The sequence below is a fragment of the Lepus europaeus genome, chromosome X (genome assembly GCF_033115175.1).
Source record: "Lepus europaeus isolate LE1 chromosome X, mLepTim1.pri, whole genome shotgun sequence".
NCBI classification, from domain to species: domain Eukaryota; kingdom Metazoa; phylum Chordata; class Mammalia; order Lagomorpha; family Leporidae; genus Lepus; species Lepus europaeus.
This window is the reverse complement of record NC_084850.1, coordinates 11,478,400-11,503,519: the sequence shown is the minus strand read 5'-3', so window position 1 is coordinate 11,503,519 and position 25,120 is coordinate 11,478,400. Positions and strand designations below refer to the sequence as shown.

Genomic DNA, 25,120 nt, shown 5'->3' with positions numbered 1-25,120 from the left:
TTTTTCTTTTCCATTCTCTTACATTATATTGCTTTGTTAGTCCAAGGCCAAAGAAATTTTAAAATAAGATTTAAAAGTACTTATAGTTAAGATCACTACATAGCATACAAAACCCTCTGCCTTCCAAAAGCCCAAAGAAATATAAAAAAAAAAATGTATGTGGAACTAGAATAATTGAGTTCAAATCCTGTCTCCTACAATTGCAAATTGTACAGCCTTTATTGAATTTTTCCCTTATGAAAATGAGATCATTGTGATAGCCAAATGAATTAACACTTAAAAGATCTCAGAATGGTTCCCAATATATAGTAAGTTTAAATAAATATTTGCAAAATAAAAATCATAATAGACAATAACTTTATGTGAACTTTTAAGAAAGTAGTCAATTTTAGTATTAGAATCAAGTTCTTTCTTTTAAATTAAGAAAGTCTGAGATTTATTCAGCATTGCATCTGAGGAACAAATGAGAATAAAGGAATAAATTCAAGTTCACATTTAATTTTTGAGGAGTCTCATGATAATGAAAACACATACCCTGTAACAAATCTTTTTATCAAGATTTTACTATTTATTTGAGGTAGAGTTACAGACAGAAGTGAGAGAGAGACACAGAGAGTTTCTTGCATCCTCTCTTTCACTCCCAAAATGGACAAAATAGCTAGAGCTAGGCTGATCTGAAACCGGGAGCCAGGAGCCGAGAGCCAGGAGCTTCTTCCGGGTATCCGATGCAGGTACAGGGGCCCAAGAACCTGGGCCATCTTCTACTGCTTTCCCAGGCCATAGCAGAGAGCTGGATCAGAAAAGGAGCACCTGGGACTTGAATTGGTGTCCATATGGGATGCTGGTGCTGCAGGTGGAGGCTTAATCTACTATGTCACAGTGCCGGCCCCTATGTTTACATTTACATACAATTAAGTGCTATATGTTTATAATACACAAAATAAAGTACAGGAAATTCCTATGAAAAGTACACAGTCTGAGTATCTTCCCACTATTTTCAGTCCAAAGACTCCAATTTTTCCTTAATTCCAACCTAGAATTCTGTGGAAAAAAAACCAAAATCCAGAAAGCTTTTTTGAGCAAAGGAGCCTCTGAGTGAGTGTGACATCAGCCCTGAAAAACAAATAAACTGGTCTAGCTTTCAAGCAACATAATGTTAGCAAAAGTCTGAAAGTCTTGGTAGTTACATCTCGGACTAGATGGAGACAATTCCCTTTAAGTTACAACATCATGGTTACACAGAAAATCAATGTTCTAAAGAAAGTAAATTCATACTACACTACTAAATCTTTTCAAATGAATTTTGCCTCTTGGTGAAGAAGGGGCCAAACTAATAATTAGAATTTTTAGAATAAAAATGGAGGTGTATTCAAAGTTAATAATATAAAGACCCAACTATACATATCCTCAAAATAATGAGTTCATCTCAGTCTGCAGACAAATGAAACAAACAAATTAGAAGCTTATACACAAGAAGATTTTTTCATAACTACACACATCAAAAAGGAAAAAGAGCTTTCCACTATGTTTTTCCTTTCCTTAGAAAAGCTTTCTTTGAAATGTACAATCATTATGTAAGTAAAGTAAGAATTACAGGAAAAACAGTATAAAAATGGGTTTTCTATTCCATCAGAATCCATTTAATATCTTTAATAATTTTGTAATTTCTAAAGCCTTTCACACAAGGGCATTGTGGTTCTTCAGGTTGTTGCAAATATATCTTTAAAAGCAAAAAATCTGGGGGCTGCTGCTGTGGCATAGTATGTTAATCATTCACCGACATTGCAGGCATCAAATATTGGCTTCTCCACTTCTGATCCAGCTCCTGCTAATCATCTGGGAAAGCAGTGCAAGATGACCCAAGTGCGTGGGTCCCTGTATCCTTCTCGGAGACCCAGAAGAATCTCCTGGCTCCTGGCTTCAGATGGGCCTAATTCTGGCCATTGCAGACATCTGAGGAGTGAACCAGTAGATGAAGACCTCTCTCTCTCTGTCTATATCTCTGCGTCTCAAACAAATAAATGAATATTAAAACAAAACAAGTCAGTCATAATATAGAAGCTATAATACAAATTTTATTTAACTTTTATTTAGTAAATTGAAATCTCTAAAGTACAGCTTATGGATTACAATGGCTTCCCCCCATAACTTCCCTCCCACCCGCAACCCTCCCAACTCCCACTCCCTCTCCCCTTCCATTCACATCAAGATTCATTTTCAATTATCTTTATATACAGAAGATCGATTTAGTATATATTAAGTAAAGATTTCAACAGTTTGCACCCACACAGGACACAAAGAGAGACAAAGAGGGGCACTATATAATGATTAAGGGATCAATTCAACAGGAAGATATAATGATTATCAATGTATATGCACCTAATTACGGCGCACTGGTTTATTTAGAAGATATGTTAAGGGACTTAAAGGGAGACTTAGACTCCAATACAATAGTACTGGGGGACTTCAATACTCCACTCTCAGAAATAGACAGATCAACCGGACAGAAGATCAACAAGGAAACAGTAGATTTAAACGACACTATAGCCCAAATGGATCTAACAGATATCTACACAACTTTTCATCCTACACTTAAAGAATTTACATTCCTCTTAGCAGTACATGGAACCTTCTCTAGGATTGACCACATACTAAACCATTGTTGCTGTTGATTTTTTCTGAGAGGATTCATTCTAAGAGGAGGAGCGTGGTGGGGGCAAGAGGCGCGGAGTCACCACACAGACCCTGGGAGTTGGGTGAAATCGGTCCTGAGGCAAGCAGCCTGCAGACTCGTTTATTTCATTTGCTACAGCTGCTTATATAGCCAAGGCCAGTCAATCTGGTCAAGGGGCAGTCTATGCCCTAACCAATCACAGGAAGTTTCCAAAGCCATCCAATCACAGCCTGTTGCCAGGCAGTTTCTGTTGTCAGTGGCCATCTTGGCATGACCTTTTCACCTCAGCGGCCATCTTGGCTTGACCTTTTAACTTTCTCATTCCACCACAGGCCATAAAGCAAGTATCAGCAAATACAAATTTTTAATGTTCACTACTACACTGTAAAGCACAAAAAATAACATCTTATTGAAACAGAGGCTAACATTTCATTGGGCAAGAAGTGCAACGGATTTTTTTTCTCTTCCAATCTGCATCTAATAGTGATATTTTATAGGTTAATTTCTAAACAGACACATTTATAAAAAATGATGGAAGCCACATTTTGCTCAGGAATGCTGTTATTCATATACTACATAGGTTGTTTGACAGTAGATATTAGTTTGCAACTAACTTTAGATTGCAAAATACTAAGTTCAGTTTTGTCCAGCTAGCTGTTTCTCCTTGCCCTGGAGACTCTGACAGCACCTACTGTTTAGAGAGCACCCCATCACCTGTCCTTCCTTGCTCAAATTTGAATCCACTGTGGTAGAATCTTTACGTCCTTAAGATGCAAGGACTAGCAAAAAACAACCCACAAAAGTACTGGATATCACAATGTGCTGTGTGATAAATTTTGTTACTTCTTTGATTTATAATGTTGATTTCAGGTGCTACTTTATTTGCTCATTTCTTAATCTGCCTTTTAATTTTTTTGCATTCTTTTCAACTTTCTTCCAGTCAACCTTCACACAGCCACTGTGAGTGGCAATCTGAAGGATATGAAAACTACCATCTACTGCAGTTCTTGCAAATTTTCCAACTTTCTGGAGCAAAGCTCCTGTACACCAGTTAGTTACTCTACCCATCACAATCTGGGTAGCTTCTGATTATCTTTCTGCTATAGGTCCTGAGTTGTGGCCAAACACTCCATTCTGCCACTGGTGTCTTCTTGCATACCTAGTTAAATCCAGCACTTCCTAAGAGTAGTCATCACTTTCATAGTCTTGGGGAGGAGGGGTTCCAGGTCTCCATGATACCTCCCCACTTGCTCTCCTCTCCCTGCACTTTTAGAATGCAATTCTTGCTTCTCATCTGTCACTGGAGGAAAGGCTGTGGAAGCCATGAAGTTCTTGTCTTCACATAACAAAGCATTCAGGCTTGGCACAGAGCGAAGTGATAAGGCTTTACTGGGGATAGGGGATCCATCAGCCTGGAAGGGACAGAGAAAGAGTGCCCAGTTGCTCGGATTGGGGGTGAGCAAGGTTACGTGGTTGAGTAGAGACAATACACCTGGGTAATCCAGGCAGGTGGCTCAACAAAAAGGCAGAGCTGAGCCTGCAGACCGTTTGGATTCCTTGGGTTTTTAAGGGAGTCTGTTTACCCACCTCCTCCTCTCCTCCAGGACAAAGGATGGAGAGTCCTGACTGGAAGGGTTTGTTGGGTGAAAATTAGCAAATTCCTCCCAGATTTGCTGGTTCAGGGCAGTTGGACAGAGCAGTGGTGCTTCCCTTGAACATCTGTGAAGGTTTTATTTTCCCATGTTATTAGCTCAGGTAACCCATTTGATCCTGAGGAGAGAATCCTCCTGGGAGCTTTCCTTGGGGGAAGAGCTGGGACTGATATCGGGGATGACCCCCTAAAATCTATACAAAACTGTGGCCCCTTAAAGTTCCCCAGAAGTACCATCTGGGATGCCACATATGTTACCAGATTTTGGGGTGCCATATTATTTCACCATATGCTTATTAATAAATCCCCAATGTTAATAAGCCCAAGAGAATTCTAAATACCAGCATGGATAAACGAGGCAGCATGGTACATTTTAGGCTTTTATTCAGTGAGAGAAATCATAGGAGAGTGAGAACTTTATTTAAGAGAGAGAGGTAAATCTGGGTTATACCGAGCACCAGGAACCAGCCACGTGGAGGAGCATCTAGACCAGGAAGCCTAGGGCAGGTGGCCCGAAGGCCATGCACCCTGGAGGTGCAGAGCTACAGCAAGCCCCCTCCTGGCAAGAGGCCAGGGCAAAGAAGAGAAAGTGGGACACACCATGTCTTAGGCTTTTAACCCACTTCCAAAGGGGAGTGGTTAATTAATCTGATTGGCTGGTGGGCACCCAGGTGTGGCCAGGTAGGGGCATGAGGTCACCCAGGGACTTGGCGAAGGAGTGGTCTTCCAGCTCACAAACCTAGTTGATTTTAACCTGTATGCCTGCCTACTTCAGTTTCACACTTGATGTTCACAAGTGTACAACAATAAATATGTGTTGTGTTTGCCTTCCATTTTGTGGCAATATGAAAGTAGCTATAGTAACTAATACAAATATTAAAGGCATAGATGAGTGAAAGAAAATCTGAATTATTGCTAGATTAGTGAAGAGTAAATGTTAATTTCCACTGTTTTTTAGTGTTGTTGTTATTTATTTAAATGAAGATAAGGGGTTGGTTTGATCTGCAACCAATAAAAGTTAGCATACCTAGAAATGAAATTGACCTCTCTTATCTCATGTGGCTTACATCTTGAGATGAAAGCATGCTATAGGGGCCAGCGCCGTGGCTTAACAGGCTAATCCTCCGCCTTGCGGCGCCAGCACACCGGGTTCTAGTCCCGGGCGGGGTGCTGGATTCTATCCCGGTTGCCCCTCTTCCAGGCCAGCTCTCTGCTATGGCCCGGAAGGCAGTGGAGGATGGCCCAAGTCCTTGGGCCCTGCACCCGCATGGGAGACCAGGAGAAGCACCTGGCTCCTGGCTTCGGATCAGCGCAGTGCGCCAGCCACAGCGCACCGGCCACAGAGGCCATTGGAGGGTGAACCAACAGAAAAGGAAGACCTTTCTCTATGTCTCTCTCTCACTATCCACTCTGCCTGTCAAAAAAAAAAAAAAGCATTCTATAGGCAGCAGGAATAAAACACCTTGGTTTCCCCCTAAAACTGTGGATGAACCAACACCATCAACAGTTCAATAGTACTGCTAGATGCTACCAGAAATCACTCCTGGTTATAGCTTCTATGTTTAACATTGATCTCTGTAAAAACAGTAACTTGCTTTTTGACCTAATATCCTCAACAAAAACAAACAATTGCACTTGTGAATGTCTTCTTGCTAACTCTATCCTCCCTTCTGCTTGTGAATTATACCTCTGAATTCAAAGGATAGATTTTTAGTAAATGCACAATTTTCTCATTTTTCTCTGCTTGCTACTCTTGAATTTTGCAGAGATTAAGTCTACTTTTTAAGAAATACATCCCAAATCACAATTCTTGATAACAAAAATATTACAATTCCTAGTTATTTTATGTATGGATGCAGAATTAAAGAAAAACCAGCAGACTCAGTAAAGTGCATGATGAAAGAAAAATCAGTGAGTATGAAACACTGAAGGAAATTTCAAAATATTATTAATGATAAAATAATAATATGGTGGCTTAGAAGTCACAGCTTAAGTATTTTTATGAGAGTCATATTAATGGTCATGACCTACTGGTTAATTTTTTTCTCTCATTCCTAAACACAGTTGCATGAAGTATTGATATTTTTAATAAAAATTACTGAGTGAATGCATAAGCATCATTTTAGTAACATGAAGCATGTCCAGGGATTCATTTACGGATTCCTTGGTGCCTTTTGACCTAGTTTAAATGTTTCCTTTATATTTAACAATAGATGATTGACATTCACATTTAGAAATGACATGGGATTAACAGTTCTTGACACAAAATAAATCAATAAAAATTAAAACAGTGAAAACTGACAATTTCATTGAAAAGTAATTTTTGCTGACAAGAAATGTGACAAATATGAGAGCAGTTTCCAGTTAGTATAAAGCTGATAGGGATCTATTGAAAAAATTATTTTGAATTCACATTATCATCTACCTGTACTTTTCTGTATGAAATATAGCCTGATTTTAAAATGGCTGAAAAGTTTGTTATTATTCCACACTATCTGTCATTCATAAAGTATTCTATTCTGAAAACTGGATAGGTGTCACTTTATTCTACAAGGTCTTGTTTGTGAAGCCACAGAATTATTTCCTCAACCAGATTTCTACAAAGTTTTAGACAACTAGAGTCCTTTAAAATCAAAGTGCTTTGAGGTTTGATGGAAGTTTATTGTAATCTGGGAATTATTTCCTCAAAATCAGAAGCACTTCCAGAGTGGTAGCATGAGAATTTCCACAGATCCTCTCCCCAATAAAAGAAGAATAAATTGAAGAAAAAAAATAGTGTTACTGAAAGGTTCTAGAAATTTTTCTAAGAGTATATAATAAATTGAGAAATATTTACTTGAGAAAATCTACTCAGTCTTGGGAAATAAAAGCAGGAGATACTGTAGTATTTCAGATACATACACACTGTTAGCTCATGTAACAAAATCTTTACTGTTGCCAGGTGCAGGCAAGAATAAAGGGTTGCTTCTCCCCAGTCCACTCTCCATCTAGGTGTGAGATAAGTCTCTGCTGTGAGAAAATGTTAACATTTCTTATTCCCTCAAGTTCCATGTTAGAAAAGCACAAATCCAGGTAGGATTGCCTGTAAAAAAAAAACTATTAATTAGAATAAGTATTTTAAATAAAAAATCTAATCTTGGAACCAGCACTGTGACACAGTGCAGTAAGATGCTGCCTGCAGTGCCTGCACTCTATCCTGGTGTTGGATCAAGTCCAGGCTGCTCCACTTCCAATCCAGCCCCCTACTAATGTGACTGGGAAAGCAGCAGAAAATGATCCAAGTGCTTGAACCTCTGTACCCACATGGCAGACACAGAAAAAGCTCCCAAATTCTGGCTTTGGCTTGGCCCAGCCTTGACTGCTGTGGCCATTTGGAGATTGAACCAGTGACTAGGAAATCTTTCTTTCTTTCTCTGTAACTCAGCCTTTCAAACAAATAAATAAATATTAAGAAAAAAACTAATCTCTCACCTTAAGACATTGTAAAAGGAAGAGAATATTAATTTTAATGCAAAAATAAGTAAGGAAATAAAGATTAGATTGGAACATAATTAAGTAGAGAATAGGAAACTATGAGAATATCAATAAAACTAAAAGTATTTTCCTTAAAAAGAACAATAAAAGTGAAAAAAATATCTAGCATGATCAAGAAAAAAATAGAGGAGAACCAAATTACTAAAATGAGAAGTAAAGGAGAAACTATTACTAAAAGCCTTATAGAAAAAGAAAGAAAGAATACAATGCTATAAACACTGTTTGCCAACAAATCATACAACTTAGATATTTTTAAACAATGAAGTAAAGATTTAATTTTACACCTAATGCTACAAAACCAATAGAAGAAAAGCACGAGATAAATGCTTCTAGGCATTGATTTCGTGAGGATTCATCTTATTCTTTTTTGGATATGACACCAACAATGCAGGAAAAAAAAAACAAAAATAAACAAGTGGAACTGCATCAACCTAAAGTCTCTGATGAGTGAAAGAAGTATCTAACAGAATGAAAAAGATTTCTTTCAAGATCAACCATTTCTTGATATTCACTCACATCTTATTTTGATATACTTAGAGGATACTTTGGGTTCTACTTATTTATTTTTATTTATTTCAAAGAGAGACAGAGAGAAGTAGAGACAAAGATCTTATACCTTCTGTTTCACTCCAAAATGCCCACAACAAGTAGAACTGAGTTAGGCCAAAGACAAAAACCAGGTACTCAACTCAAGTCTCCCACCTAAGAGGAACAAATAAGAATATGGGTAATGTCATTCAGATGTATAGAAGCAAAATTCCCAAAAACATAAGAAGAATAAAGAAACAAAATAAAAGTAATTCACTATGTCCAAATAGTTTGTTCTAAAAATTATACTTTATTGAGTTATTTCAGTACCAAAAGCCATATCAGTGGGTTAAAAGTTTAAGTTATTGTGAATAAATCAGTAGATGGAAAGATATTTAATAAAAACCTATGCCACTTCTTGAAAAAAATGTTCTCATAAACTAACTGATGGTTTTGTTTAAACACAATCAAGGATTTCTTAAAACTATGATGAATAGCATTTGTATCAAAGGAACTATAGAAATTTTCTGTTGCATATCAAAGACAAGATGAAGATTCGGCTAATCATCTATATAAATTACACTGTCAGGGAAGTTCTGATCAATGTAATCCAATTATGAAGAAATAAACTATTTGAAAGAAAAAGGCATTATATTTACCTGCATACATTATATAATATTTTCTACCTAGATGTTTCAAGAAATTAAGAGGGGCCAACGCTGTAGCTTAGTAGGTTAAGCCTCCACCTGCTACACCAGTATCCCCTATTGGCACCAGTTCTAGTCCTGGCTGCTCTTCTTCCAATCCAGCTCTCTGCTACGGTCTGAGAAAGCAGTAGAAGATGGTTCAAGTCCGTGGGCCTAGATGCTTGGGCCCCTGGATGCTTGGGCCGCATGGGAGACCTGGAAGAAGTTCCTGGCCCGTGACTTCAGATCAGGCCATTGCAGCCATCTGGGGAGTGAACCAGCAGATGGAAGACCTTTCTCTCGGTCTCCTGCTCTCACTCTCTGTAACTCTCTCTCTCAAATAAATGAATAGAATCTTTAAAAAAATGAAATTAAGAAAAAAATCTTAGAACTACTACTAAAATGTATATTCTGATTGTATACATAAAATTCATTTAAATCAGTGTAGAAGTAGTAACAAAATGTAAAATGTTTAGTAATATGTTTAAAAAATGAATCATGGAGCTGGCATGTTGTGCCACAGCAGGTTCAGCATCAACTTGCAATGCCTGCATCCTGGAGTTGGCTAATTAGTTGGTGATCCAGGTTCCTGCTGGTGCACATAGGAAACCATTTGGAAAATTCCCTGGAGTCAGTGGACACCTGCCACTCACATAGGAGACCAGAATGAAGTTCTGGGCTCCCGGGTTTGGCCTGGCCCATCTTTAGCTGTTGCAGCCATTTGGGGAGTGAACCAGTGAATGGAAGACCTCTTTCTCTCTTTCTCTTCCTCTCTCCCTGTCATATGGCCTTTCAAATAATAAGTAATCTTTTTAAAGAGTGAATAATCTTTATGCATAACTTTATTTGAATATTGACTTAAGGTGAGTTCCTGGCATGGAGAAACAGAAGACTTTAAAGCTTTCAATTCTTCTCCAAATAATCTATAAGTAAAGAAATCACAATAAAAACCTTAAAACCATTTCAGAAATAACAAAACTGTTCTAAGATTATCTGGAAAAATGATTAAATAATTCTTATCCATAGTCAAGAATCAACAAAATATAACTTGCCATTCAAGATATTGAAATAAGGAAATTTCAATATTAGAATACAGCTGTATTCATCTAGGAATAGAGAGGAAACAACAAGAATATGCATTAAATGTACCATCATTCAATAGTAATAAAAGGATGACATTTAAAAATATAAGCTGTGCTTTTTCAGTGGGAAAATAGACAAAAACAGTTGTAAAGAATAAATAGGGTGTTGATGAAGGATGGAGGAAATAGGCTTTTGTCAACACTGATCTAGGAAATTTAACAGCTCACAAAGTTCATGGAAAATGCATATTATGAAGAGACTATAGATGCATTTCAAAAATTTTGCAGCAATATAAATTTGTCTTTTCATTCATTTTCCCATAAATTTTGAACCTCCATATCTAGTTGAAGTTTGAAATATTGCAGACCCTTTGGCAGAAATACCTCCTGTTACAGCCCTTGATGTTATACATATATATTTAAAAAAAATAACTGTATAAAGGATCTGAGAGATACTAAATTCCAAAGAAAGGACATTTTAGAACCATTCATCCTATGCGTAACAGTTTATTTTTCCAGCTGTTGAGAGGGTTATCAATCAAAAATAGAAACCTACAATATATCCATACATAATATCTCAGAAGGATTTCCACCTTGAGACTTACTTCATCTTGTCATAAATGTTTAAGCTTCTGATTTGCTATGCTAATTTAGAGGCAGAGAGAAGGAGAGAGTCAGACAGACATGGAGAGAGATCTTCTATCTACTTTTTCACTCATTAAATGTCCACAACCACGGAACTGAACCTTGCTGAAACCAGAAGCTGGAAACTCAATCCAGGTGTCCCACGTGAGTTACAGTGAGCCAACTATTTGAACCATCACTTGCTGCCTCACAGGCTGTGAGTTAGCAAAATACTCCAATCAAGATTTGGGCCATGAATCAGGCACTCTTATGCCAGACATGTGTGCCCTCAAGAGGTGTCTTAAGCACAAAGTCAAATGCTTACCCCTGAACTTACAGTTTTAATAAAATAAAAAACCACAATTATGTAAGAAATCACTTTTGTTTCTAGTCCCTTCAAGTAATGCAGGTCAGCATTGAAAGTGTTAAGAAAACATTATTAGCATTTATCTTCATTTTTGAATGCTTGTATAATATCAATTGCTAGATGACAATTCTTGGAAAGCCTTGCTTTTGACATTTTATTCTCTGTTTGAAACAGATAAATAAATCCATCCCACTTCTGTCAAAAAATCACATTCTTCTAAACTTTTAACTCCTGGAAGAAAGAAAATGAGAATGAAAAATTTGTAAGTTCATACTGACAGTAAATTTGCCACATTGAAATAAATGAGAATTAGATTTGCTTAATGACATTTCTATATACAGATATGTGGTGGTTCTTCTATTTATTATCATTCATTACCCATAAATTTTTGAACAAAATATCAAATTCTTAGAAGAAGGGCTCGAAATACATTTTGTTGTGGTTAAAGGTCATGCTTTATTTTACATGGCTATAAACTTCCTAAGTAAGTTTAGACAAATCTAGAGCGATGATATGCTAAAAATGTCTATCTATAACTATTGCTATTGTGCTTTTAATTCTGTAACTCTTGATATTGGTGATCCATAAATTTCCGGACATTGAAGCCATGTTTCGGTCACTATGGATTTAATTTACATATTTTCAACTGAAACTAACCAGTTTGTTTCAGATGAGGTCCGTTAGCCAAACAACTTTCCTCTCAAAGTAATCAGGTACAATTCCAGCTTATCCTTGAGTTGCTTACGTTCTCTTGGAATTATTCAAAAAAGCCAATCATAGTCTCCTGCTGAAACCAAAGAGCACCCTACTGTCTCAGTCCAACATAGTCTCCTTCCCACAGTCCCTGGTTGTTTACTCTGTTCTCAAGAGCAGCCCACTTGTATCACTATGTGTCATACAGTGTCCTCTTCTGGGTATTTGTGACTAATACACTGCCACTGGCATTATTTGCTTATTGTCAAATACTGTGTGTTTAGTCATCCTCATAAACCTTAGGTAAGAGTTCCTTCTTCCCCAAAGGGGTAAATAAGAGTTTAACAATATAATGAGTAAAATTTATGAAAAGTGTTAAGGATTTATTTTAAGACAGTGGTTTATTTCCAGGAAAAACTCATATGCATAAATTAGTATTGGTAATACTAGATGAGCAGTGAATAAGCAAAAAGTTTGTGAGATACTCAGAATTCATGTTTGCAAAGAATATTTGTAAATAAGTTACATATAGTATGTGTTAAAGATCAAGTGAATGGGGTATATGGAACAAAGAAGAAAGCTACTTATGAATAGAAAAGGATTGAAAGATTAAGTCATATTTTATAATTATGCCACTTTGGAGACAACACCTATATCCTCTTTAAAAAGACCTCCCATGATGTCACTCATTTTGATTACATCACAGTTCCATATATGACTTTTATATGAAATACACAGCTGATCAGCATGCTACATGGGAACTTACAGCAGCATTCAGGCATACACACTACTACCCCACTGTGTAGAATACATTTGTGATGGTAACATGTTAACTTTTGCCAACTGGTCTTCTGTAATAACACTAAATCTATGATATTCTTATTCATACCATCAGCAGGGACAGTGGCAAAGGTGATGTACAAAAATTGAGGCAGGGAGGGAGGAAAGAGTGAAGACAGAGAGGGAATTATGTGAACTCCAGTGTAAAGTATCATGGTATTTGCATCCTATGGCATTTTCTCCTGTGTGATAATCTTTTATCTTTGTACTTTTTATCCTCCTGTGTATTTTAACTTGATGTGATAATTCACGTGATTTGATGTATTTAATTTCATCAATGAAACTTTGTGTTCTGGTGACTTCCATTCTTTAACTTCTAAAATGACTTACCCAAATGAATTAACCAGTAGTGAACTTGGATACTACCATTGACACTTTTTACTATATAGCATTATTCAAGAGGTGGTAAAATCCACCAGAGTAGCAAATTAAGAGTCCATTTGAAATATTGGTGTCAGTGTTGAAAATTAAATGAAGACTAGATAATGTAGGTGGTTTTCACTTCTTTTCATTTCCCTTGAAATGAGAAGAAACAGTTTTCAGCTGACAAATTATTTTTATATTACTCAAAAAGTTCCAATAACTGGGTAAATAAGTTTTCTAGGGACATGTACCCATAAAAAATAACAGATAAGTACCAAATGAATGGATTCTGAACCCCCATTCCATTATGGCTCTAAAAAAGGCCCAAAGTCAATCAATATGCTTCTTTATCTCACAAATAAATGAATCACTTAAAAAAGGCTCTATTCATCTTGTTAACATGCATTTTCAATAAGATTTTCCTTTTCATGTTGGATTATACTTTAACAGGTTTGTATTTTTTTTAAGATTTATTTATTTACTTGAAAGGCAGAGTTACAGAGAGGCAAAAGCAGAGAGACAGAGAGGTCTTCCATCCACTGGTTCATTCTCTGAATGGCCACAATGGCCAGAGCTGTGCTGATCCAAAGCCAGGAGGCAGGAGCCTCCTCCGGGTCTCGCATGTGAGTGCAGGGGCTCAAGGACTTGGACCATCTTCCACTGCTTTCCTAGGCAATAACAGAGAGCTGGATCAGAATTGGAGCAGCTGGGACTCGAACCAGTGCCCATATGAGATGCCGGCACTGCAGGTGGTGGCTTTACCTGCTACGCCACAGCACCAGCCCCGCATGTGTAATTTTTCAACCTAACAGTTCAGAGTTACAGCATACTAAAAATGGGTTTGAAGAATGTTACTTTTAAATGTAAAATAGAGGTGATTGGAATAAAACCCTGTGACAGAAGCTGAATGGTAATACACATTCATAGAAGAAAAGTAAAGATATACACATCTTGTTTGTAAACCAAACTTTATTCATTTATGTTTAAATGGCTGATACTTGGCATCAAATCAATGTGGAGTCCACAATTTTTTGACTGCATTTGAAGGAATAGTGGAACTTTGTTAATGATGGTTGAAAGCAGTTGTGCCTCCTGTCATCAAGGTAGTTAACAGTCTGAGAACAGATCATTGCTGCATGTTTTAGAAACGTCAAACTCTACTGCTTTGGAGGTCCTCTTATCTTCTACGATATGAATGTTTCCCCAACAACATTTTCACTCGATTGGAAAGTGATGTTATCACATAGTTGTCATATAGTTTTTGGCCATTTGCTTGTCTTCTTTTGTGAAGTGTTTATTCAGGTCGTTTGCCCATTTCTTAACTGGATTGGTTAATTTTTGTTGTCAAATTATTGGGGTTGCTAATATATTCTATATATCAATCCTTTTTCAGTTAAGGAACTTGAAAATATTTTCTCTCATGCCGCTGGATGTTTCTTCACTGTGTTATCGTTCCTTTGCTGTGCACATGTTTCTGAGTTTGATATAATCCCACTTGTTTAGTTTTGCTTTTGTTATCTGTGCTTTGGGGATCTTATCTGAGAAGTCATCACCTATATTAAAGCCATTGAAGAGTTTCTCCTATGTTTTCTTCCAGTAAATTCATAGTTTTGGGTCTTATATTTAGATCTTTAGTCCATCTTGAGTTGACTTTTTTTAATGATTTATTTATTTATTTGAAAGGCAGAGTTACAGAGGAGAGAGAGAGAGAGAGAGAGAGAGATCATATTCTGCTTCACTCTCCAAATGACCAAAATGGCAGGGCTAGACTAGGCCAAAGCCAGGAGCCAGGAGCTTCATTCTTGTCTCCAATTCTCTTCTGCTTTCTCAGGTACCTTAGCAGGGAGCTAGATGGGAAATGGAGCAGTCAGGACATGAACCAGCACCCATACGGGATGCTGACACTACAGACAGTGGCTTAACTACTGCACTATAGCATCAGCCCCAAGTTGATTTTTCCATGTGGTGAAAGTTAAGGAGCTAATTTCTTCTTTTTTTTTATGTTAACACAAACAACACATTTTAATGTAAATTTATAGCTAAATTTTCCGGAACAAAAATAGCATTCAGTGAGGAGAGTGACATTGTCACACATATTTGCACTTGTCTTTGTTCTGGCTGCTACAATAAACCACTCTGGATTTGGTGGCCTGAACAACATTTATTATCACGGCTGTGGAGGATGGAAGCTGGAGACCAGGGTGCCGGCTTGGTTAGGTCCTCGGTGAGGGCTGTCTTCCTTGTCTAGAAATCACTGCCTTCCTACTATGTCCTCTCGGGGAGGAGACAGCACAGATTCATCTCTCCATCTCTCTTTGGGGACACCGATCTCATCGTGGGGACTTTATTTTCATGACCTCCCTGTAGCCCCACCTCAAGACACCATCACTTGGGAATTAGGGTGGGGACACAAACATTCACTCCATGTCACTGCTGGATCCTAACATCAGCTTCTGCATTCAGGCATTTGCATTATCCCACACCAAATGCCTTTGACATTTGTGGAGAGAATGAGAACAAAAGGAGAAGTAATATCTTCAGATTAGTAAGAGAATAACCATGACCTCACTGGACTAAGTTATACTGCGACATTCCAGCCTATCCTCAAATCCTAGTGACTTTCGCTGTAAAGTTTGTTTTATCTTCTCTGTCATTCATTTGTATCCATGTGGATAACCTGGATATTTTGCCCAATGTCATCACATTCCCCTTTTGGCCACTCTGTCAGTTAAGAAACTGCCTAGAATGTTATTGGTAGTCATGTCAAAGGAAACAGAAAGCGGGGCAAAATATCAGCTGATCCTTAAAGCTTTCCTCTGCAAGGCACCTGTTACTTCTGCTCCTATCTCTTTTGCCAAAGCAGTTCACGTAACCCTAATCAGAAAAGGCGGGAGGTCTAGCTCTCTAGTAGAGAGAGACACCGGATATTACGTAACAGAGGTACTATCTACCATGCCCATTAATATTTTTTTATTAAACTTTTATTTAATGAATATAAATTTCCAAAGTATAGCTTATGGGTTACAATGGCTTCCCCCCTCCCATAACTTCCCTCCCGCCCGCAACCCTCCCCTTTCCCGCTCCCTTTCCCCTTCCATTCATGTAAAGATTCATTTTCAATTCTCTTTGTATACAGAAGATCAGTTTAGTATATATTAGGTAAAGATTTCAACATTTTGCCCATATAGCAACATAAAGTGAAAAAACTACCATTGGATTACTAATTATAGCATTAAATAGCAATGTACAGCACATTAAAGACAGAGATCCTACAAATTAATTAATTTTCTATGCCTTTTCCATTTTAACACCAGGTTTTTTTTTTTTTTCATTTCCAATTCTCTTTATATACAGAAGATCACTTCAGTATATAATTAGTAAAGACCTCATCAGTTTGTGCCCACACAGAAACGCAAAGTATAAAAATACTGTTTCAGTACTAGTTATAGCATCACTTCGCTTTAGACGACACATTAGGGACAGATCCCACATGGGATATAAGTACACAGTGACTCCTGTTGCTGACTTAACAATTTGACACTCCTGTTCATGGCGTCAGTAATCTCCCTAGGCTCTAGTCATGAGTTGCCAGGGCTATGGAAGCCTTTAGAGTTCGCTGACTTTGATCTTATTCCGATAGGGTCATAGTCAAAGTGGAAGTTCTCTCCTCCCTTCGGAGAAGGGTACCTCCTTCTTTGATGGCCCCGTTCTTTCCACTGGGATCTCACTCACAGAGATCATTCATTTAGGTCTTTTTTTTTTTTCCATGATATCTTGGCTTTCCATGCCTGCTATACTCTCATGGGCTCTTCAGCCAGATCTGAATGCCTTGAGGGCTGATTCTGAGGCCAGAGTGTTGTTTAGGACATCTGCCATCCTATGAGTCTGCTGTGTATCCCACTTCCCATGTTGGATCTTTCTCTCCCTTTTTGATTCTATCAGTTAGTATTAGCAGATACTTGTCTTGTTTGTGTGATCTCTTTGACTCTTAGACCTATCAGAGCTATCAATTGTGAGCTGAAATTGATCACTTGGACTAGTGCGTCTTCAACATATATATGCCCAGTTTTGGCAGCACCATTTATTGAAAATACCATCCTTTCTCCAATGTATCTTCTTGGCACTTTTGTCGAAAAGGAGTTGTTTGTATGTATGTGGCCTACATTCTCAATTAATTTGTTCAGTGGTACAGTTCAAATCTGATACATCATTGTTGATTTTCTGTTTGGATGGTCTATCTATTGATGACAGTGGGGTGTTGAAGTCACCCACTATTATTTGCATTGGAGTCTCTCTCTCTTTTGGTATAATAATCTTTGTTGTATATATCTGAGTGGTCTTGTGTTGGGTGCATGTGTATTTGTGATTGTCATATCTTCTTGCTGAATCAATACTTTAATAATCACTATATGATATCCTTCCTTGTCTCTTTTTTTACGACTCTTAATTTGAATTCTGCTTTATCCGATAAGTATTTCTACCTCTATTCCTTTTGTTTTGTTTTGTTTTCCATTTACACTGTATATTTTTTTCCAGCCCTTCATTTTCGGTTCATTTGTACCTTTGCCTATGAAGTGTGTTTCTTGGAGGCAACATACAGTTGTGTCTTATTTTTTGTTGCTGTTGTTTTTTGCTTTGATTGAATACATTCAGCCAACTTTTGTCTTTTGGTTGGGAAGTGTAATCCACTTATATTTAAGGTTAATACTGATAGAAAATCATTTTGCTGACTGGTTACTGATTCTGTCTGCTCTGATAGTGACTTTCATGCTTAATTTACTGCAGGACTTCCTTCAGGATTTCTTCTAAGGCTGGTTAGTTGCTGACTAATTCTTTCAATTTCTGCTTCTCTAGGAAATATTTTATTTCTCTTTCACTTCTAAGTGATAACTTTCTTGGATTTGCTATTCTTGGTTCAAAGTTTTTATTTATTTTTTTTCAAGACTTTGAATATATCATCCTACTCTCTCTGGTCTTTAGGGGTCCTGCTGAGAAGTCTGTTAGTCTCACAGGTTTTCTTTTATATGTAACTTCACGTTTTTCTCTTACTGTCTTTAGGATTCTCTCCTTGTCCTTAACTTTTGATAGCTTGCCTATAATATGCCTTGGATAAAATCTTTTTTGGTTGATTTTGATTGGGATCCTTTGATCCTCCTGTATCTGATGCCAATGTCTCTTTCCACACTGGGAAGTTTTCAACTATTATTTCATTTAGCAGGTTCTTAATGCCTTTTTCCTCCTCTTACCCTTCATATAATATAAATATTATAACATAAATATAATAATCTTATAATATAAATATCTGTTAATTTAATTGTATTCCAAATATTGTGTAGGCTTTCTTCATTCCTTTCAATTCTTTTATCTTTATTTTTGATTGTATTATTGCAAAAGTCTTCTCTTTCAGATCAAAAATACTTTCTCCAACTTGTTCTATTCTGTTGTTGAATCTCTCAATTGTACTTTTTTTCATTGAATGAAGTTTTCAGCACCAAAATTTCTGTTCTTTTAATGATTCATATTTATAAGATTTCCGATTCATGTCATCTGTTATTTTCTTTATTTCTTTAAGCTGTCTAGCTATATTCTCTTTCATCTCACTGAGTTTCCTTAAAGGATCAGTATTTTTCTTACATTTCATAGATATACTATAGATCAAGATCTATTCCTGGAGAATTATTGTCTTTTTTTGGAACTGTCATATTTCATTTCTTCTTCATGTTTCCTATGCCTCTACAACAATGTCTGTGCATCTGGTATAATAGTTTCTATTTTTATGGAATAAGTTTCATTGGAAAAGATTTATTTAGAAAGAATGTAGAATTAACACTTGGCCTATTGCTTTGGCTTTTGTTATAGGTGGGTGTGGAAATGTAGTATCTGAATGATTTCTTCAGTGGTATTCAGTGTTATTGGTGTCTACAAAAGCCATGGTCATCTAGTCTGCAGTGGTTTGTTAAGATAGTAGTATGACTTAAAGTGGTTGTGAGTGTCCAAAATGTGTGTCTTTGTTCCCAGAATGTTAGCTGTCAATCACAGTGATATCTATTTGGTCTTCTGGTGTCAAAGAGGCTGATTGCTCCCCCCAAAACAGGTGGAGTTTAGCAGCTTCTGGGAAATGGTTCAGCTCTGGCACTTTGGGGACAGAGAGAAGTAGCCTAGGTTCCTTTTGTGAAGCAAAATAATTATTTGGATTACAGTCAGCTTTCTAGATTTATTTAGTGTGAGCTAGGACTTTGGAATTTCTCCTGTAGTCAGAGATGTCTGCAGCAGTGGTGTGTGTCATGGCACTTTATGCTTACCTCTTCCAGACACGATAGTATCCCCTGGCAGGGGAGCTGGGACAGGAGTTGGGTAGACTGTGCTGGATGCTGGACATTTCTATTTGCTTCATTTTTCCTCTTCATCTTTCTCCTTGTAGAGTATATGTTGTTGAAAATTAATTCCCTGACTTTCTTCTCAGGAAGCATAGACAATGTGGTCTTCAGATTTCCACTTGACAGTGAAATTCCAGGTGTCTTTTTAGCCACTCATGTCCCAAAGTACTAGGAGTGCAGTGTTAGTGAACACTGGCTCTGGCTGCTTCAACAATAGGGAAAGGTGACTCCAGATTCTCTGAATTTTTCAGGGTCAGTAAAACATAATTGGCTTAAGATCTTTAGATTCCAATGGACAGGATTTCAAGACTGATTAAGTAGCTTTTTTTTTTTAAAAAAAAAGTCAATATATAAAATGTGTCAGAACTTAAATATCTTTTAATTATTTAAAAACACAAAAGATCTTAGGTGTCAGTTATGGAAATATGCAAACACTTTTACAAGGTGTATGAGAAAAAAGAAGACAATTCTGCTAGATCACTGGTTGTTCATAGTCATAATTTTAATCCAGTTTATGGAAAGACAAATCCCAGGGCAACCAAATTCCTTTCAAATAAGTGAGTAAGAAGTTACACTAATTGCTTTCACTTATCATTCTTGGGTGATAATTTAGTTACCTGGCTACATGTAAACAAGAGAGAGAGTGAGGAGGGCAGGCATTGTGGCACAGCATGATCCAGTCTCCTGAATGTGGTGGACATTTGTAGAAAGATTCTCTCTTTCTCTCTCTCACTCTCTCTCTTTCTCTATTCTGTCTTCTCTCTCCTCTCTCCCCCTTGTTTCCCCTTTCAAGTAGATGAAAAATATATTGTCTTTTTAAAAAAGAATGAGGATGAGGAATTTAATCTTGTGCTTAAATAAACTCACTGATACTAGGAAAATTAAAAACATTAATTGTTACATAGAACTCACTGTGAATATACGTTCAAAAGTTAATAGCATAGTCTTAAATTTATTTGTGGACTACTTAATGAAGTTTCCCTTCTCTGGCCGTTGTGGTCCTCCAAGATTCCAGAATGAATTGCCTGTGACTCAGAAATTCCACTTCTAGGAATATGCATTAATTTAACAGATATGTATCATAGTCCTACTATACACCAAGAAAACAGTTTTAAATAAGACAAACATGATATTTGCCAAATGGAACTAATATTTCATTAGACAATGTGATTATAAAGTTAAGGAAAGTCTACAAAATAGGTATAAATGTTAGTGAAAATAGAGACAGCATCCCCGCCTCCCCATTTTCAGGCCCAAGGCATAATTCCAAACACAGGCTCTCTGCATGTTTATCTAGTTATGTATCCCTTAAGAGTATCCATGGAAATTAACTCCTTCTAATTTAAAAAATATAAAAAATATAGATAAAACTCTCTCATTGAAACTACAAAATAAATCTTATATCCCAATTTGGAAAACCAATAACAAATTATGCTACTGTTAGAGAAAGCAGTCACTAAACAGAGAAATTTTATAATTTATAAATATCAATAGTCGTAAAATCAGTAAAAATCAGAACCAGTAAATTAAAACTTCAGCAATGTTCAGAGAAAAATCAATAATTTTAAATATGGGAATCAATAAAATAGAAATGACAGTAAAGGAGAAATAACTATCTTATGAGATAGAGAACAATAAATTAAATAAACAAAAGGAAAGGAAAATTTACAAATTTACTTCCAAAGGTTGGTGGTAAGTGGAATTAAAAAATAAGATTATTTTGGTTCAATAAATTTTGAAATCTGTATATTGTAGGAGTCATGAAAAGTTTGTGAAATTGTTAGATATGAAAAGATTATGCAGCAGCCAACACTGTGGTGTAGTGGGTAAAGCCACTGCTTGCAGTGCCGGCATCCCAAATGGGCACTGATTGAGTCCTGGTTACTCCATTTCCAATCCAGCTCTCTGCTATGGCCTGGGAAAGCAGTAGAAGATGGCTCAAGTCCCTGGGCCCCTGCACCCATGCGGGAGACCCGAAAGAAACTCCTGGCTCTTGGCGTTGGCTTGACCCAGCTCCAGCTATTGTGGCCATCTGGGGAGTGAAGGAGCAGATGGAAGACCTCTCTCTCTCTTCTTCTCTTTAAATTTGTCTTTCAAATAAATAAACAAATATTAAAAAAATAGATTATGCAGAGATTTAAAAAGATTTTTTGAACCAAAATGAACATTTTTTTATTTCATTTCCCACAAACTTTAAAAAAAGACTGTCAGATTAATAGAGATATCTGAAACAATGATTGAATTAGAAAAAATGAAAATGGAGCCAATAGATCAGTTTAAATTAAGATTAATAGATTTAAAAAATAAAATAATCAAATCTTTCACAGTATAATCAGTGTGAAGCAAAGAGATAATAGCGAAATTATCATTGGAGCAGGTGAAAGTAAAACTATAGTAAGAAACTGATTTTGTTCAACTCCATGGTAATACATGTGGAAATACGGATGAAATAACTAATTTTCTATGAAAAAGTACTTTACCAAAAAGACCATAAAATAGATAGTGTATTTCAATAGCTATTTTAACAGAAGAATTTGAGAAAATTATCAAAGAGATTGTCTCATCCTACAAAAAGAAAAACAATCCAAGGCAGCTGATTTCACTGGAAGACAAAAACTAACTTTTTAATGACCAATCTGTGGAGTGAAATGGACATTTTGAGATTACATGATTGTTTACAGCCCTTTTCTCTACTGTTAAGGAACAGTGTTTTTTTTTTTTTCTTCATACTATTTGTTGAACTCTTGACTTAGTGTAGGGTAAACATTATACATATAAAGTATATTGAAAATACATCTTTGTAAAAAGAAAGAATAGGAGAAGGAGGAAGAAGATGTTTGGGAGCATGGGAGGGAGAGTAAGAGGGAGTGGTGGGAAGTAGCACTATATTCCTAATTCTGTATATATGAAATACATGAAACTTCTATGTCTTAAATAAAATTTTATAAAAGGAAAATAATTACCAATTTAAACAAATCATTTCAAAGGGTGTAAAATGAGGAGAGACAAATGTTGCTTGTTTTCCATGAAGCTATTTTAACAAAACACCAAACAATGGAAAAAAAACAGAAAACTATAAACCATTATCATTTAAGAAATTGATGCAAAAAGTCAATATGCATATCACAGATGCAACAGGACATTAAAGGAGCAAATCCAAAGGGAATGACTGAGCTTCATTTTATGAATGCAAGAATGATACAATAATAGGACATCTGCTTAATTCATCATCATTGTACATTATAGAAGAAAACTCTTGTTGACTTCATAAATTCTGAAAAGCATGTCACAAAATATAACCATCTCTTGATTTTAGAAAAATTGAGTACATTTGATTCAAGTTGATGCATTCCCACTAAGACAAGGGACTTGAAAAGAATATTCACCTTAGGACTGGCTTATTTCACTCAGCATAATGTTTTCCAGATTCCTCCATCTTGTTGCAAATGACCGGGTTTCGTTGTTTCTTACTGCTGTATAGTATTCTATAGAGTACATGCCCCATAATTTCCTTATCCAGTCTACTGTTGATGGGCATTTGGGTTGGTTCCAGGTCTTAGCTGTTGTGAATTGAGCTGCAATAAATATTAATGTGCAGACAGCTATTGTGTTTGCTAATTTAATTTCCTTTGGGTAAATTCCAAGGAGTGGGATGGCTGGGTTGTATGGTAGGGTTATATTCAGGTTTCTGAGGAATCTCCAGACTGGCTTCCTTAGTGGCTTCACCAGTTTGCATTCCCACCAACAGTGGGTTAGTGTCCCTTTTTCCCCACATGCTCTCCAGGATCTATTGTTGGTAGATTTCTGAATGTGAGCCATTCTAACCTGGGTGAGGTGAAACCTCATTGTGGTTTTGATTTGCATTTCCCTGATGGCTAATTATCTGGAACATTTTTTCATGTGCCTGTTGGCCATTTGGATTTCCGATTTTGAAAAATGTCTATTGAGGTCCTTGGCCCATCTCTTAAGTGGGTTGTTTGTTTTGATGTTGTGGAGTTTCTTGATGTCTTTGTAGATTCTGGTTATCAATCCTTTATCTGTTGCATAGTTTGCAAACATTTTTTTACCATTCTGTCGGTTGCAGAAACTTCTCAATTTGATGCAATCCCAATTGTTAATTTTTGCTTTGACTGCCTGTGCTTCTGGGGTATTTTCCAAGCAGTCTTGCCTGTTCCTGTATCTTGCAGGGTTTCTCCAATGCTCTCTAATAATTTGATGGTGTTGGGTCGTAGATTTAAGTCTTTAATCCATGTTGAGTGAATTTTTGTGTAAGGTGAAAGGTAGGGGTCTTGCTTCATGATTCTGCACGTGGAAATCCAATTTTCCCAGCACCACTTATTGAATAGACTGTCCTTACACCAGGGATTGGTTTTGGATCTTTGATCAAATATAAGTTGGCTGTAGATGTTTGGATTGATTTCTGGTGTTTCTATTCTGTTCCATTGGTCTATCCATCTGTTTCTGTACCAGTACCATGCTGTTTTGATAACAACTGCCCTGCAGTGTGTCCTGTAATCTGGTATTGTGATGCCTCTGGCTTTGTTTTTGTTGTACAAGATTGCTTAACTATTCGAGGTCTCCTGTGTCTCCATTTGAATTTCAGCATCATTTTTTCCAGATCTGAGAAGAAGGTCTTCGGTATCTTGATGGGTATTGCATTGAATGTATAAATTGCTGTTGGGAGAACAGACATTTTGATGATGTTGATTCTTCCAATCCATGAGCATGGAAGATATTTCCATTTTTTGGTATCCTCTTCTATTTCTTTCTTTAAGGTTTTGTAGTTTTCATCGTAGAGATCTTTAACATCCTTGGTTAAGTTTATTCCAAGGTATTTCATTGTTTTTGTAGCTATTGTGAATGGGATTGATCTTAGAAGTTCTTCCTCAGCCTTGGCTTTGCCTGTGTATACAAAGGCTGTTGACTTTTGTGCATTGATTTTATATCCTGCTACTTTGCCAAACTCTTCGATGAGTTCCAGTAGTCTCTTAGTCGAGTTCTTTGGGTCCCCTAAATAAAGAATCATATCATCTGCAAAGAGGGATAGTTTGAGTTCTTCCTTCCCAATTTGTATCCCTTTAATTTCTTTTTCTTGCCTAATAGCTCTGGCTAAAACTTCCAGAATTATAATGAATAGCAGTGGTGAGAGTGGGCATCCCTGTCTGGTACCAGATCTCAGCCTAACTGCTTCCAACTTTTCCCCATTCAATAGGATGTTGGCCGTGGGTTTTTCATATATTGCTTTGATTGTATTGAGGAATGTTCCTTCCATACCCAGCTTGCTTAGAGTTTTCATCATGAAAGGGTGTTGTACTTTATCAAATGCTTTCTCTGCGTCTATTGAGAGAATCATATGGTTTTCCTTCTGCAGTCTGTTAATGTAGTGTATTATGTTGATTGTTTTGCGAACGTTGAACCATCCCTGCTTACCAGGGATAAATCCCACTTGGTCTGGGTGGATGATCTTTCTGATGTGTTGTTGCATCTATGTTCATCAGGGATATTGATCTGTAATTCTCTTTCAATGGTGCATCTTTTTTTTTCCGGCTTAGGAATTAAGGGGATTTTGGCTTGATAGAAAGAATTTAGGAGGATTCCCTCTTTTTCGATTGTTTTGAATAGTTTGAGAAGAATTGGAGTTAGTTCTTCTTTAAATGTCTGGTAGAACTCAGCAGTGAATCCATCTGGTCCTGGGCTTTTC

The 25,120-nt window shown here is 36.8% G+C and overlaps 1 pseudogene; it reads right to left on the bottom strand.

Annotated features, from left to right (window-relative positions):
• Window positions 1-3,439: 3,439 nt before the first annotated feature.
• The window catches only part of LOC133752475 (FUN14 domain-containing protein 1-like), a 46,029-nt pseudogene continuing 24,348 nt past the window's right edge, over window positions 3,440-25,120 (bottom strand).